The 18167-nt window shown below is 33.5% G+C and overlaps 1 protein-coding gene across 1 annotated transcript in view; it reads left to right on the forward strand.

The window, feature by feature from the left end:
* LOC120422916 (ATP-binding cassette sub-family G member 1) overlaps window positions 1-18167 on the forward strand; it is a 68812-nt gene that overhangs the window by 19328 nt on the left and 31317 nt on the right. The window lies entirely within an intron of this gene.

Below are 18167 nucleotides of genomic sequence, written 5' to 3' on the forward strand. Positions count from 1 at the left end.
GTATGTAAAAAAAGTATTTACACCCCTTGGTCACTATGCACATTTTGTGATGAAACATGTAAACAATTTAAAATTTTACAGAAACCTAATACTACGTTTTTTTCAGAAACTCATGCCAAACATTTTGTTACAAAAAACTCATGAAAAGATGATTTATATAAAAAGTTATATAACAAATATTATAACAAAAATAAAAATAGGAGCAAAAAAAGTTTGTACACCTTTCGAAAAATTAACATAAATAATGTCATTTGTTGACAAATCACCATAAATCCAGTAAAACTTATCTAAACTTTATTTTGCAAATTTTTAATTCAACTAAGTGTTAATATATTACCATAGAATTGCTAAATAGACATTTCGGAGTGAGTATAACACCGTTTTGGGGGTCTTTGTATCGATAGAATAGATTTTCGTTGGAATTTCGAATCAATCCGGAATTACATTGTCGGAAAATCCGCCGGCATCCGAACCGGTCCACGATTCAAAAATCAACCTATGTGGCATCGGAAAAAAAATCCGATCTTTTGATACCCATACATCTAGGTTTACTTTTTTATACATACTGTTTATAATATATTGATTGTTTACAACAAGCGTTCATTGTACGTTTAAGAAAAACTTTTGCTTAAATACACAGTTTTCTTCATTTTTTTAAGTTAAAATAACAGGGGTCCATTTTTGGAAAAGTTAGGATTTTCGTTGTCCTTCATTGGACCCCTTTAATTTTGTTCGAAATTGAGCAGTTCTTCGTTTTTTTAGTGAAGTTCCTTGAACTTGCATTATTTCGATTTACTAAAGTTAAATAATTCATGAAAAATGATTGGATAGTTAATTCAGTCATAAAATGGAAATGCTGTTTTGTTGTGAAAATGCTAGTGGCCATTGCTGATTTCAGATGTCGAACTCAAAACACTTATTTTGGCTGAAAGGACACGTCAATGTCAGTCAACATTGTTTTAAATGGTGCTGAAGATGCAAAAAAAAAAAGATTCATAGACGAAAACACGCTTTTAATTGTGATTATATTGCATTTTTTCATCAAAAAACCATCAGAGGGTCCACTATAGGAAAGGGGTCCACTAATGGATAACGTACCCTAGTTTATAGGAACTTTTCAAAAAACAAAAAACTCTGGAAATTGAATTTCGTTTTCAGAAGCCATGGTCTCACAATTTCAATATTCATTTGAAAAAATATCTAAATTTCAATGATTTTTTGCGACTCAACCTTTTTTTCTCACTGTCAGCGACGGAAGAATCACCATCAAAAGAAAATCTTTGAACGTTCATCAAGAGAAAAATCGGAAGAGAGCATGGTTCTCTTCTCGCGCGCACGAAAGATCGGTAAAAGGAAGCTAAAAAAAAATCACCATCTTGATTATTCGGTGGAACATCTTTCACGCGTCGAAAAATGAACCTGTCACTTTTTGTGGATGAGCAATGTGTGTAAACAAAGAGAAATAAATATTTTTAAGTGGTTAAAAAATCATCAACAGTTTTATTTTATTTAAGAAGTTTGGGAGCGATTTTCTTCTGCGTGTGAAGAATGTTCGCAAGCGAATAACATTTGTTTGCGATTATTCCATCTCTGTTCACTGTATAATTTTTTTTTGAAGATTTCATCGTTTTTTTTGTGAAAGATTTCAAAAAGATAAATCTTTAATTTTGCCTTTTGAAACAGTGCTTATGGATTTCAGTTTTGATTCGAAAGAATCAGTAAATTTTCTACGAATTTGTAAATGAAGTTTCAGAATATGTTCTGAATTGTGTTCAACTGAAATGTAAACAAGTTACACCAAGTTTGAGAATTAGAAAAAAAATGTTCAAACTGTAAAAAATACTTAGGTATTCCTTTCTTCGTTTCGACAAAATACTGCTGAACTCAGCAGCCATCGTCCAAAGTCATGGTCAGCTTTTAACTCCTAGAAAATGTTAAAACACTTATTAGGAACTCAAAAAAAGCAAAAAAAAAGCAAAGCAATCCACTTTAACGACCCCCGGGTCTTTTGTGGACTCTGTTGCAAGTTTCTGCTCATTTCTAGGCGTTCGAAGGTTATGTGTGGTGAGTCACGCAAAACCTCTTTTACGCAAATGGACCGACGTTTTACTTCCCCATCCGATAGAAGGCCAGGAAGATAAGGCGGGAATCGAATCCGCGCCCAATAGCAACTTAGGGATTGGCAGCCGAAGGAAACCATTAGATATAAATCTCATGTCAGTTTATGCTCCAGCCTCCAACTTGCTGACATGCCAACATGTTTTCCGTTTCGAGGTTATAACTTCGGAGTCGGGTGCCAAAACGGTACATTGGCCGTGGACCACAAAGCCATCTCAAGTGTGCCCGCAAACTCTTTAGTGACCTCCAAATTTGCGCGGGAAGTCGGACTCGTAAAACGACAAATGGATGGGTTGAGCCACTTTGCTTCTTTTTTTTTCTCCAGTGGCAGCGCGGTGCTCAACGAAATTTAATGAGAGTTTTAACGTGTTTGTTTACTTTTGCGGGAGTTTGAGACTGCCGGCAAAAAGTGGGAATAGGAACAAGCTTTTTTTGGGATGCTTTGCGGAGAGTTTCTATTTGTGGAATGTTTATAATTAATTCAAAGTGGAAGATGATTTGTAGGATGAGCGGATCTCCGGGGAATGACAAATGATCTTGACGACTTCTGTTTTGTTTGACTTCTTTAGCTGAATTTTGATTGTTTGATTTATTTTTGATTTTTTACCAGCTTTTTTAAAATATCCAACCAACGGGGAAATTAGCATATGTTTGGCGAGTTATGGATTTGAGCCTATTTTAGTCCAATTTTCTATTTCAAATATTGTTTACAAAACTGTTGATGGGAACTTGCTTTGGACACTTTCTGCTGAGCTATTTACAATTCGATTATAGTTGAAAACGCCTATAAGGAGTTTTTATTGAACGTCATAGTGCTGATATGCCAAAACTAGGTTCTCGATGGATTTAATTGCTGTTTCCCTATCTTGATCTTAAGAGTCTTTTTTGACTCAACCTATGAAGTTAATCCATTGCCAAAAATCGTTTCGAGGTTTTGATATTTTAATTTCAGTATTTTTTCAAGTTGGGTTTTTTTTTTCGTAACAAAGGTTAAACATTCACAAGGGCGAATCCACAAATCAATATTTAATTACAATTACTACCATACAGTAAACAGTTCAAGGAATCTGCATACAAAACATCAAAGAACAGTCGACTTCTGCTTCTGTGTTACGTGCCGGTAAGAAAGCAAATATCGGAACGGGTAGCCGTTTCGAGCTCAATATTTGCGCAAAATTTAAATAGCAAGAAAACACATCTTCTACACTATGGATGGCTCCGTAGGGGGTAAATAGGGGTGTCAGAAGTCAATTAGAGGGGCCAAATCGCGAACATTCCATCGCACAAATATTTGCATTCGGGCGGGAATTTGTCAGCAAATTGGTTACCTTGCATCTTTCCGGGGGGGAAGGGAAAGACGATTTTCAACATTTTTCTGTCCACTAACCACCGCGGTTGGATGAAGTCATAAGACATACACGTGCTACCTTAATATTGGCGGTGGCTATTCGCGACTTTTGAGGAATTTCGATGGCAAATATTGTGCTGATAAATGTATCAATATTAACCTCTAACGCCAACGGATGTTCATCGTTTTATAACCTGTTTCAAAATTTGAAATTTTATTGCGAATGTGACGCAAACAGCTAGATTTGAATTTTTTGTTGATTTCAACCCATTCGGCGATTTGGTTTCACCAGATGATTTTTAGGCTTGCGAAAAATATGCTAATTTAATCAACCAGAATATTCCTCAATTCCATCGAAACTCGTTCTGGGCGATGCACGCGGAAGACCCTCAATTATCGTGGAAACTGGAAGAACAAGTTTTTTTGGCAAAAATAGCCACAAATAGCCGCTAGCGTGAATTATGCTCCAGACTGGCGAGTTTGGGTTTTGCCAGAAACACAAGAAGTAGGAAATTTGCATGGAGATTTTGGGGAATTTGTTGTTCCAGGTTGTTTACGCATTGATCAAAAAAAGTAGCAAAATCAAAATGTTTGAACCACTGCAAATCACCCGTGTCATGCTGTTGACATCGCTACAACAATGTAAAAATGCTTCGAGTGGAAATTGCTGCCTTTCAACGACGAAAACCCGCAATATTTGCATTAATTGCATTTAACACCTACCCCGGCGCGGTTGTTTACCCTGATGCCGTGTATTCAAATGTGCTGGGAATAAGTTGATTCTGGTTAGCAATTCAATGATTGCACCATTTAGTGCAGTTTTCCGTAAATGATTCGTGGAACCCATCGCTAAAAGTGTTCTACAGGTGAACAAAATGTTGTTAATATGTTTTGCATTTCTTGATCATCATTTCAAAAACTGCACAAATTCAAATTTTATCGATAAAACATGTTTCAAAAATCAACAATACCGTCATACGTGGTGAATCGGCACACATGGTGAAAATTGGGACAGCTTTTTTAGAGCTGGGCAAATTGTAAAATAAATTTACTTTTTTAGTGTCAAAATAGTAGTTTATGCAACAAGTTGCAAAAAGAGGATTTTTTCAGCACGAGTCGTACATTTATCCAACGAGGTTCACCGAGTTGGATAAATACGAAGAGTGCTGAAGAAATCAAGTTTTGCAACAAGTTCCATACAACATTTTTTGCAATTCCAAAAACACATACTGAGTGAAATTTTAAGTCAAATTTTCATGTATTTTGTCAATAAATCGTTTAAATCCATAAATCATTGCTATTCGATTCTGTTATTTTTGGTACAGAACAGTAGGCTATTTCGTCGTTCAAGAATGACAGGAAAAGTAAGTAGTTTCACGACGGAATTGCAAAAATGTTATTTCAAATATTTCATTGCTTATGAATTTGTCAATTTTTTTTTTACTTTTCTGAGTACTTTACATTAAACAAGTGACTTTTTGAGAGCTGAATAGACATTTTTCGATGTGGTTCGATTGCTACTTTCTCATAAATATTCATTGAAATACTTTTAATAGCATTTATGGCAACATTTGAACACTGCTTAAAAGTTTGCAAACATTTATTTTCAGTTACCTACTTTTCTTAATGATTTTTTAAAGCATTATTCGACTACAAATTTGATAATTTCAAAATGCTGAACATGAAAATATTTATTAAAAAGCCCATGTGATTTTAGAAATACATTAGTCATCTTGCCCGAGTAATCTTTGGCATTTATAAACTTTATCGATTATTGCTCCAAAAATACTATTTAGGCTATAAACTTACCAGTATCAGTACCGCCTCGAGTATGCACGCAAATTCATGCCATTTACTGGCCAAAAATATCAAATTTAATGCACTTTTGATCATAATTTCTATTTTGCGAGACCATTTCTCATCATTTTGGTGGCACACACATCAACACGCAAGATGAGAGCTTATCTGCTGAACGAAAGTCGCCATCAATATCTTTTCACTTGCGCTAACGTTTTCAAAGCGCTTAAGATATGAAATTGCTTCCAACTACCGGCAACATGTTCTTATAAACATTAGTAAGTCACTCACTTGAAAAATTATCCCGAAACATGTAAATATTTAGCAAGCGCCATCAAAAAAACAAACGCGCCAACACTTTTGACGTTTGAATTTTGACGACACATTCCAATCGAAGGCTGAAAAAAATCGAGAGAGAAGAGCAATTCTCTACGAAATCGGTCTTTTTTCTTCAATTTTATTTTTTGTATTTTTTAATCCGACTGAAACTTTTTTGGTGCCTTCGGTATGCCCAAAAAAGCCATTTTGCATCATTAGTTTGTCCATATAATTTTCCATACAAATTTGGCAGCTGCCCATACAAAAATGATGTATGAAAATTAAAAAAATCTGTATCTTTTGAAGGCATTTTTTGATCGATTTGGTGTCTTCGGCAAAGTTGTAGGGATGGTGATTTTTTATTTAACTTTTTGTCACTAAAACTTGATTTGCACATGTTTGCCCACCTTTAAAAAAACATATTTTTGAAATGCTGAGAAAATTCTCTATATTTTGCATTTTTGAACTTTGTTGATACGACCCTTAGTTGCTGAGATATTGCCATGCAAAGGTTTAAAAACAGGAAAATTGATGTTTTTCAAGTCTCACCCAAACAACACACAATTTTCTAATGTCGATATCTCAGCAACTAATGGTCCAATTTTCAATGTTAATATATGAAACATTCGTATTATTTTCCGATCTTTTCGAAAAAAATATTTTCAAAAAATTTAAACCAAGACTAACATTTCAAAAGGGCCAGTCATTCAATATTACGCCTTTTAAATGTTAGTCTTGGCTTGAAAATTTTGAAAATATTTATTTCGAAAAGATCGGAAAATTTCGCGAATGTTTTATATTATATCATTGAAAATCGGACCATTAGTTGCTGAGATATCGACATTAGAAAATGGTGTGTTGTTTGGGTGGGACTTAGAAAACATCAATTTTCCTGTTTTTAAACCTTTGCATGGCAATATCTTAGCAACTAAGGGTCGTATCAACAAAGTTCAAAAATGCAAAATATAGAGAATTTTCTCAGCTTTTCAAAAATATTTTTTTCAAAGGTGGGCAAACATGTGCACTAATTTAAAAAATGAAAAACTGCGACTATTTTCAAAAAAGTCACCTAAATATGGATTTAACTTGAAAACGGTGCACTTTATCAAAATTTCACTAAAGTACTTTTTGATTGCAAATTTGATTTTACATCAAAAAATGAAGTTGAAAAATTTTTGCGACCAATTTTTCGATTTTTTGAAAAAATCAGTATTGATTCAAAAATTCATAACTCGCTCAAAGATTTTTTGCACAATCTGGAAATTTCTGAAAAGTTGGCATTTGATGTCCTCTAAAACATATCAAAAAATAAAAAAAAATAAAAATAGTGTTTTTTTGCAAATCAAGTTTTAGTGACAAAAAGTTAAATAAAAAATCACCAAAATTTTTTTTACCGTGTATCATTTTTTATTCAGTGTAGTCCATATCCATACCTATTACTTTGCCGAAGACACCAAATCGATGAAAAAATTCTTTCAAAAGATACAGATTTTTTAATTTTCATATAGCCAGCTGCCAAGTTTGCATGGAAATTATATGGACAAACTAATGATGCAAAATGGCTTCTTTGGGCATACCGAAGGCACCAAAAAAGTTTCAGTCGGATTAAAAAATACAAAAAAAAACGAATGACCGTAATCTGAGAGAACTGCTCAGAAGCGAAGGAAAATAAAAAAAACAAAGGGTGGCCACCAACACCACCAGCAGCGCCTGTTGGAGTGAGCCAGTGATGCCAGGAAACTTTCGCTATAAATGCTACTTTTCGTGAGTGTTCGCTTAAAATTTCATCAATTTTGGCAGCACTAAGTAGATCCAAAAAAGCACAGGAAGAAAAAAGAACTAAGCTGAGAATAGGAAAATGGGCGTGGCCTATTGCATGCTCGACTGATTAAAATACAATTGGGAAATATTTTTTTAAATGCTTGTAAAAGGAATAGAATAACTTTTAGTAAAAGTGAAAATAAACAGAAATGTTCACAAAAAGTTGCTCTACTCGTTGGTGTACTTGGTTTTAGTAAATTTCAAGGAACACTCCAGATTATCCAGCATCATTCAAACACGACCGCTTATTAGGCTTAAAATGGGTATTTTTCCCCTTTATTTCCCCTACCAGCAGTCGTTGATTTTAGCAGAAAAAAGCAATTTCATAAAATTAAAAGCTATTTTCTCCAAAATCCTTGATTTAAATTTGGGTGCTCTCCCCATCTTATTATTCGAAATGTTATGCTGGAGTAGAAATCTTGATAGATATACCGCCATGGCAATGGTTTGAAAGCGAATCTTATCGTTTATTTTAATGATTTTAAAAAATATATAAAAATTTAAATAACAAGCCATGATCTCAACATTCGAATGAAAAAAGTGTTTTAAAGTGCATTTTACACCTGCCAAGTTGTTTTGCAATTATTAGCTTTCAAAATGTCCAAGTATACAAGAAATTTTTTTTTCGCCGAAAAAAAACTTTTTGCGGTGCTGAATTTTACAAAAAAATGAAAATATTTTAGATCGATTCCAAACATGCTTAATATGATTTTAAGAGAGGGGAGGGGGGGGGGGGGGGGTTGTGACATAAACTTTGAAAAATATTAGCAACGGCCTTACTAAAATTCTAAAAATTAGTTTTTTTAAGTTTCAGCCCAAAATTTTCAATTGATGATATCTTGAAAACTATTGAGGCGATTTTTATTTAGGTTCAATGTTTGAAGAAAATCACGCCTTACATTTCAAACGGGCTCAAATTAGACTCAATATAAAAAAAATACAAAAAATAAAATAGCTCTTTTTGCGAATTTCTATAAATTATTCAACTATGCGTTTTTTGGCTGTTTAAAATATATTTTTGTATATATTTTTGTCAGGAAGAGTATAATAGAGGTTTCTACGTGCGCATGTATTGGGTGTACGTCTTTCTACATTGTCAAGCATACATCCCTATGCTCTAAATTATCATGAAAACTTTCAAAAAAAGTGGGAAATGTGCAATAAAAACTAAAAAAATGACTTTTGTAAATTAATGATTTTTCATAAGATAAACAAGTCACTTTCTAATTTAAAATTCTTTGCCTCGTTATTCCTCCTTTCTTTGATGGATTTTCAGCATTCTTATGCGGTTTGGATTCAATTCTGTAATCTGCAATGCTGTAACTTGTATGGAATCATAATTCGATTGTATTGGGAATCGAAGATATTACAAACAAAAAGAAACAAAAAAAAGGCTGAGGAAAATCCTTCTTCATGCTATTCAAACAATTACTTCATCAATCTAGCTCAGAATAGGGTTCTTGACCTAGGCACGTGAAAGCATGACGAAGCTCCTAACCTTTCCATACTGGAAACCTAGAACCTTTCAAAGACCCAAATAGCAGAAATTCCTTTTCGAAGCCGCGACTTTGCCGTCGTCCTCAGCCACATTGACAGTTGGCATTGTGGGGGGTTTGCTCGAGAGCATGAAGCATGAAGGCACATTACTCGGTCAAGTTTAGGTTCATAGGTTTTTTTTTCAACTTTATTTTCAAGTTTACTGCGAAGGCTGGGCATTAGTGTGTACAACTTAGCTGCGGCTGTTTCTAAAAGGGAGAGTGTTTCGAATGTTACGAGAGCCTAGTGCCTCACATGGACGGCGGCGGCGCCAGTTTTCTCCCTGGAGCTCGATATAGTCAGACCTGTTGCTGCTGCTACGTGTTGTTACGTGTCACCGTACCGATTGAGCAACTAATTATTATTTTATCCCAAACCGGTTGCTGATAAAGAGCTACTAGTTTTGTCGGGTGGTAAAGATATGAGATTCTGATATTTTTTTCTGTCTTTTTAATCGTGTGGGTTTCCTCGTACTAATCAAATACGTTTCCATGGCGGGAGCGTCACTTTTGCTTATTAGTTAGAAATAAACAAATATTTGTGACACGTGGGATCATTTTGTTTTAAAGATTGGTTTCATGGTTTAACTCCACAATTTTATTATTAACTCGATTTAAAATGATTTAAAAACAGCATAACAGATGTGAAACGATTTTCAAAAATAGCATTTGCAGATTGAAAAATGTTTTAGTTGGATTACATTGAATTATAAATCTCAATTTTGTCTTCATATTTAAAAGGTTACTGGTTTGCTGACGAAATTAATTCAGTTCTACGTTTCGTTGTCAACAACTAGCTTACTTTAGTCTTCAACTTCACCTGGCTTGTAAATGAGGTTTTACAAGTCACCGGGAACATCGAGTTGAACCAGAACAATAAAAGAATGTTTTAATCTTATTATAATTGTAAACTGATTTAACTTTTTACATGTTGACCATCAATTTCTTTTTGTTTTAGATATTTTGATCTTTTTCAAAAGTTTTTATGAACTAGTGCTGGCAATCTGGTCTCGTATGCAACAGCGACTTCATAAAAAATTTAGAGAACAAATGTTCGGCTTTCCAATTTTTAGCTAGAAAAATTAAAATTTTGCAGCCCTAGGTAATTAAAATGGGCGTAGCTCGAAACTATCGCAATTTGGAGCAAATCTTTCTCGTATTCGGAATCAATGAGAAATGTTCTACTAAGAAGTCTAATTTAACTAAATGCAAATAGACAGTTTGCTAGTTAATAATGATTGATGATATTTGGATAAATGTGTTATTCTGTGTTCTTGTCATTGTAAATTTAATCAAAAGCTTTTGTCTTGCCCCTTTTTGAAAAATGCACCATTAAAAAAAAACGGGACCAAAAAATGATCAAAATAAAAAAAATCATTGAAAAAAAACTTGTACAATTGATTACAATATTCACATTGTATAATGTTGATATTTTTTAATAAAGTAGGACACTTTTAACCTCTTGCTAATTTTAAATTTTGGACTACAGATCGGAAAAAAACTTTAAAAAAATTGTAAAAAACAACATTTCATAAATTAATTAATATTTTGCAAGTTTTTTGGTAGTAGCAAAATAATGTTTAAAGCATTTTGTGTCTTTTTCAATTTTTAGCTAGAAAAATTAAAATTTTGCAGCCCTAGGTAATTAAAATGGGCGTAGCTCGAAACTATCGCAATTTGGAGCAAATCTTTCTCGTATTCGGAATCAATGAGAAATGTTCTACTAAGAAGTCTAATTTAACTAAATGCAAATAGACAGTTTGCTAGTTAATAATGATTGATGATATTTGGATAAATGTGTTATTCTGTGTTCTTGTCATTGTAAATTTAATCAAAAGCTTTTGTCTTGCCCCTTTTTGAAAAATGCACCATTAAAAAAAAACGGGACCAAAAAATGATCAAAATAAAAAAAATCATTGAAAAAAAACTTGTACAATTGATTACAATATTCACATTGTATAATGTTGATATTTTTTAATAAAGTAGGACACTTTTAACCTCTTGCTAATTTTAAATTTTGGACTACAGATCGGAAAAAAACTTTAAAAAAATTGTAAAAAACAACATTTCATAAATTAATTAATATTTTGCAAGTTTTTTGGTAGTAGCAAAATAATGTTTAAAGCATTTTGTGTCACATTTTGTTGAATGGGCTTGAAATTTGTTTTTTAGTGTTCACTAAATTAATATAATTTTAAATACTCATTAGTACGCAACTGTTTGTTTGCTCCGTATCTTCCAATTCATACTAGCTTTGAGACGGATAAAATATCTTGGTAGCATTAGCTTCAAATTGCTGTTTCGGGCTGAGATTTCTGAAAGGTATGTGATCCTATTTTGATTCTTATGGAAAGCTTTACTTTTATTTATTTTTCTTTTGGGAACAAACAAGACATTTCTTTAAAACAAAAAAAAAAAAAAAAAAATTGGGCAAGGCCAAAAACTCACCCCTCAACCTTTGCCCGAGAAGCGTTCATTCACCGTCCGAAGCCGCCAACATTAGCAGCGCCGTGGTCGTAGCTTTTGACGGCCAAGGTTGGTTTTGTTTACATTTTCACTTTGTTGCGGCATGTCTGTGCTGTGTTGTGCCCGCTGCACATGTGTTACGACGTGCATTGTTGGTGGTGAGGAGACGTTGTTGAATGGCCTACCGGAAGTTGGTAGCGCCGCCGCCGGCCGGTTGACGGATTTCAACACAGACATTAGATGGGGTGGGCCATGGATTACGTAACAAGGGGGACTTGGTTTTATTTCTAATCTGAAATACTTTAATTGACTGACATAGAATACATAAGCATGGTTATACCAAGTCTAATAGTCTGAACTAAGCTCTTTTTTAAACAGTACAAAATCATCGTAACGTGTAATTTTACTACAGAAAATGTGAATATTATATTAATTTATGTGTAGTTCATCTTTTTCAGCCTAAATTTAGAAAACTTAAAGATAAGATTTTAAAACAAATATAAAGTCTAAAACAAGTGCTTGGCAAAACAATTAGGCACTATTTTTTGTTTCGTTATTTATGACTATCCCTCAAAAACAACTTTATTAGGCATTTTCTTGCGAAAACATTTTCATACCGGTAGTAACTAACGACGCCGATGGTAATGAGGTGGAAGTTAGCTGGCAGAAAACGTTCGCTCGTCATTCCGGGCGTGTTTTCTAGTGTTTGTGTTTTGTGTTTGGGGCGTGCTATTATAGTGTCTCAGATGTACCACTGTGAAGGCCAATATCTGTCAACGGAGTTACTTAACAAATTTAAACTATAACGAAGGGAAGGATTTAGTATTTTCCGGCTTACTTCTTTCAGTGGAGTCCTATTCGTTTTTCGGTTGTTTAGAAACTATGTATTCGACTCCGGCTTCTGAAAATTAAGCCAGCTTTCCAATAAGACTCAAACTTACCGAGTCCCCGACTCCAACTCGAACGGCGATTAATCATATGAACGTTAAAATGCGTTAAACGTGATAGCAGACACACCACTAATTACAAGTGGAGCACCCTGGATGTACTATAAGTTACAATCTGCCGCGGAATATCAAGCAACAATCGGTGGGAGCCTCATTACCGGCAATCAATCTCCGGCGGCAGGGTGCATGGCAAGTCATTACACATCAATCCGAGACCCTCTCCCATCCAGACTAGCCTAGCCGGCCGTGTGAATCACCGATCCGGACACGTGACACACGCGACAGAACTGACGAATTCCTTTCAACTAAGGCTCCCAGGTGAGGAAATCGACATTGTCACCCATCCAGAGGAATGAATTACGGACGCAAGTGGCAGGGAACGCATTAATTGGTTAACAATTGGAGGGCGAGCTCACGTGTTTGGTCACCTGTCGTGGTCGGGGGTCAGTAGGTTAGATGTCCCGACGTGGCGCGGGGAGTTTGCTGACGCCCGGACGGATTGTTATCCGTGGGAAGCTGCGGCAACAAACAGCAAGTTTCACTTTTACTTTATGACTAACGCTTGTTTACAAGTTTTGTAACCAAGTAACTATAGTCTCACATGTTGATCAAATGTGCGCGATTTGAGCTGCAGAACCGAGCTGTTGCTAGCTTTTAAAGTCTTGACTGAATCGGATTAGCAAAGATCCTGCACAAAATTTCGATAAATTTGAATGGTTTCTGTTAGAACAGACTCAAAACAACAGAATAAGTACATTGTTTTCCATTTTAGAATATTTGAAGTGCTCAAAAAAAAAAGCGGTCCCGATTCACCTTCCATCATTTAAAAACTATTCACCGATTCCATTTTTTTAATTCATATTTTAGGCCGTGCAGTCGGAGACAACCATTTTATTAAAAGGTTTTTAATTTTTAATTGAGATTTCTATTTTTATCTATTTCATAGTAGTCACATTTAAACATTAGGGTTTAAACCTATTTAAAAAGTAAAGCGTGATTATTAAATCTCATTTTTTGAAGACTGTGCAAAATTGGACGAAAAAAATGTTTATTTGGTTTGATTGAAAATGGTGGAATAAATTGGTAATGTCCAAAATTAAAATTGCTGATCACATCAAAAAATATGTTTAGTAATTATCTTATGAAAAAATAATTTTAAAATGAATGTAAATTTTTGATAATGCTTTTTTAATTTATTATATGAAAACCGAACGAACTTTTTTTTGTACAGACAATTTTCAATTTTCATTAGAATCTTTCAATGTTCACAGAATACCGCATTTTTCTAAAAAAATATTTAATTTTTCATAGTTTACGGTTTGGGTAACAAACGACGCGACTAATTGTATATATTTTCGATAAAATTTTCACAACAAATCGTATTTTTAAATAGGGGAAATATGCCCATTTTAATCACTCTAAGCCGTTCGACCAATTCTCATCACTTTTGCCGTTTTCCGCTATAAAATCAACATTTTCAGATGTATCAACAATGGAGAGTTGCTTGCTCACTTTTGTTTGAGATATTTATTGCTTTGGAACCGTCAAAAACACTTTATGAAAGCTGTAATTCATGATCAAAGTGCTGATAGGCCGATAATAGAAATAGGCTGAGAAAGGGTATAGTTCCCCTACACAGATTTTTTTTCCATGCAATATGGCTATCAAACGACACAAACAATTGAGTTAAATACTCGTTTAAATCCTCGTTTCATTCCAAATTGTCAAAATATCTTTGCTGGGTAATTCTCCACCAACTCACACAGCAGTTGCCTCGACCCCTCTTCGATTTGCGTGAAACTTTGTCCTAAGGGGTAACTTTTGTCCCTCATCACGAATCCGAGGTCCGTTTTTTGATATCTCGTGACGGAGGGGCGGTACGACCCCTTCAATTTTTGAACATGCGACAAAAGAGTACCTTTTCAATAATTTGCAGCCTGAAACGGTGATGAGATAGAAATTTGGTGTCAAAGGGACTTTTATGTAAAATTAGACGCCCGATTTGATGGCGTACTCAGAATTCCGATAAAACGTATTTTTCATCGAAAAAAACACTTAAAAAGTTTGAAAAATTCTCCCATTTTCCGTTACTCGACTGTAAAAAAAATGGAACATGTCATTTTATGGGAAATTTAATGTACTTTTTAAATCTACATTGACCCAGAAGGGTCATTTTTTCATTTTGAACAAAATTTTTCATTTTAAAATTTCGTGTTTTTTCTAACTTTGCAGGGTTATTTTTTAGAGTGTAACAATGTTCTACAAAGTTGTAGAGCAGACAATTACAAAAATTTTGATATATAGACATAAGAGGTTTGCTTATAAACATCACGAGTTATCGTGATTTTACGAAAAAAAAGTTTTGAAAAAGTTGGTCGTCATCGATCATGGCCGTTCATGGTCACCCGCGACAGACACGGACGACGAAACAAAGAGAAACGCATAAAGTAACTTTTTCAAAACTTTTTTTCGTAAAATCGCGATAACTCGTGATGTTTCCAAGCAAATTCCTTATGTCTATATATCAAAATTTTTGTAATTGTCTGCTCTACAACTTTGTAGAACATTATTACACTCTCAAAAATAATCCTGCAAAGTTAGAAAAAACACGAAATTTTAAAATGAAAAATTTTGTTCTAAATGAAAAAATGACCCTTTTGGGTCAATGTAGATTCGAAAAGTACATTAAATTTCCCATAAAATGACATGTTCCAAATTTTTTTTACAGTCGAGTAACGGAAAATGGGAGAATTTTTAAAACGTTTTTAGTGTTTTTTTCGATGGAAAATACGTTTTTTTCGGAATTCTGAGTACGCCATCAAATCGGGCGTCTAATTTTACATAAAAGTCCCTTTGACACCAAATTTCTATCTCATCACCGTTTCTGGCTGCAAATTATTGAAAAATACTTCTTTTTTCGCATGTTCAAAAATTGAAGGGGTCGTACCGCCCCTTCGTCACGAGATATCTAAAAACGGACCTCGGATTCGTGATCAGGGACAAAAGTTACCCCTTAGGACAAAGTTTCACGCAAATCGAAGAGGGGTCAGGGCAACTTTTCCCGATTTCGTGTGAGTTGGTAGAGAATTACCCTGCTAGCAAAAAAACAGTATTCTGTAAAAAAAAATGTATTTTTCATTGAAAATTTCAAAACTGTAGAAATCTACTCGAAATTTTGCGTTGCTTGATACTAATATGGCTAATTATAAAAATTGAACCATTGAAAATAATAGTTATACGTTGTGTTTTGTGATTTTTTAAAATTTTACATTAATTTGTGATACCGTAGACCGGGGTGACATTGGTAGGATTTCAATTTATTTTTTGAATATTTTTCAACAGGTAAGGTTTTTCTCAAGATTACTATTTTCAACACATGTACTGGGGTAGGCCACACAAGGCCCATACACTATTTCTGAAAAAAAAAGTTTTTCCAATAGTCTTTAAAAAATAGTTGCGTTGAAAATTCTTATTTCCAATTCCGGGGCAGGGTTACCAGTAGAGGTGGGCAAAAAATGAACGAGACGCTCTAATAGCCGGTTCGCTGAAAAGAGCGAACGAACCGTGGCTCAGAAAACAAGAACCGCGGTTATTTTTAAACTTCGGTCTTTTGAAAGAATCGTTTCAAGATAGCATGATTTTTGTTATTAATATAATTTATTGAATTTCTAAAAAAAATAGTATTAAATTTGTTTTTGAGAATTGAAAATGCAATTTCAAATATTTCAATGCTAATAAAAAATTATCGCAAAAGTAAATGATTGTCTAAACAAAATGAACTGATTGTACACTAAACTTTTACCAGAATACGAATTTGAGCATTTCAAATTGCATAATTTGTAAAATATTATCAAAAATCTACATTCAGTTTAGAGATTTTTGAAAAAAAAAATAAATAAACCCTTTTATCCGATTAAGCTTTAGCGTTTATAGACTTTATCGATTTAATCAGAATGTAGAAACGAGTTCACAGAATATTTTCTTCAAATAAAACAACAGAATTAGTTCAGTTCTTGCAGAAATAAACGCAATTTAAAACAATTTTTCCAGCATCCTAGATTTAAGTTTGGATGCCATTCAATTACCCGAATGTTTAGGTTCGAGTAGACCACCAAGACTTATGGTTTCCAAGGGCATCTTCTCGTTTTCAGTTTTAATTTGTTTTATCAAATGATTTATAAAAGTCCAATGTTAAAAAACCTTTAAAATCATACGATTCATAAAAAACCTTTCTATCCAAACTTTGAAAAAGAGCGAAAGAGCCGTTCAAATGAGCGGTTCTTTTTAATGAGCGAACGAAAATGAGCGGTTCCTAAAAAAAAGCGGTTTTGCCCACCGCTAGTTACCAGGTTAAAAATTTGAAAAATCGGTCAATGTATCGATAAACATCTGGAAAAATCTGGCATACAAAAATCTAATAATTCTGAATAGTGAAGGGGAAGGAGGAAATAAATAAATTCAAAAGATTGTAGAATCCAGATGCTTTAATTGATTTTATGGCCTCAATAATGTTGAATTTGCTTTTGCTTAAAAAAAAAAAACATAATTTAATTTTTGGTTTCCAACTAAATTCGTTCATTTTAATCAAAACTGAAAAAATTGGGCATTAAGTGAAAAATCTGGCTAAATCTGTCATTATCTGGCACAGAGAAAGGTAAATCTTTATTCTGGCAGACACTTGAAAAATCTGGCATTCCCAGATTTGTCTGGCAACCTGGCAACCCTGTTCCGGGGTGACTTTTATAGTCAAAGTTTTTCTTGTCAAAGTCAGATTCAATGTGTTCAAATTTTAAGTTTACGTTAAATGTACCATAAGTAAGGTTGCTATTATGATTTTTAAGAAAAAGAATCAATGTTTATATTCAGCTTACTAAGTTTACAAGCTTTTTAAATATATACACATAAATTTTAGGTTAAAATTGTTAAAAACTCACAATTTTGCCTAGAAATCATTAAAACTAGTTTTGTTTATAAAATTATCGATTCATATTGCATTTTAAACTGAATTCTAAGCATTTTTTTAAGCGTTTTAGATCCAAAACTTTAGACCAGCGCAAATCTACACGAAATTTTGTGTCCTTTGATACTCATTTTGCAAATTTTAATATTTAAAGTGTTTTCTAGTAAGTAGTAAAAATTTTAGTATAGCATAAAATTTTGAATTTTTTTTAGTATTTTACATAACAAATTGTAAAAATGTATTCATCATTTTGTGTTATTTAAACTCAGAATTCTTATTGTATTATTCATAAAGCTAGTGATTAAATGAAAATCTAATATGAATTTTGCATTGTAGTGCAATTTATAGAAATTTGAGTTTTTTTTTTCAACAAAAAGGGAAATTTGTGCAGCTTTTAAGCGCTCTGAAAACTGCTGTTCCTGTTCAGAATGTTTCCCGATTAGCTCTAGCTGTTAATATCCTATTTGTATTGCTTTTTAACTTATGAACAGTGTTTTAAAACGAAATTACGAAAATAGAGCATTTCATCATACTTTACTATTATATATCGTCAGTTGTGTGCTATCTTGTGACAACGACCATTTTGTACTTTTCGAGAAAATCGATTTTTAAAGTTTCTTGGTAAATATTTTCAAAACTATGAATGATAGAGCCAAACTTTTTGAAGTCTATTTCGCAAGATAGCACACAGCTGACGATATGATAAAAAAAATCATTATTATAGATTGATATCGTGCTCCCAAGAAATGCGGAGAGTTCAAATTCATTTTAAAAATTATCTGACCAAACATCACCACGGACAAAAATCATTTAATGTTTTCATTCATCGCAAGTTATACCCATTGAACATGCAACTT

This window comes from Culex pipiens, chromosome 2 (genome assembly GCF_016801865.2).
Source record: "Culex pipiens pallens isolate TS chromosome 2, TS_CPP_V2, whole genome shotgun sequence".
NCBI lineage: Eukaryota > Metazoa > Arthropoda > Insecta > Diptera > Culicidae > Culex > Culex pipiens.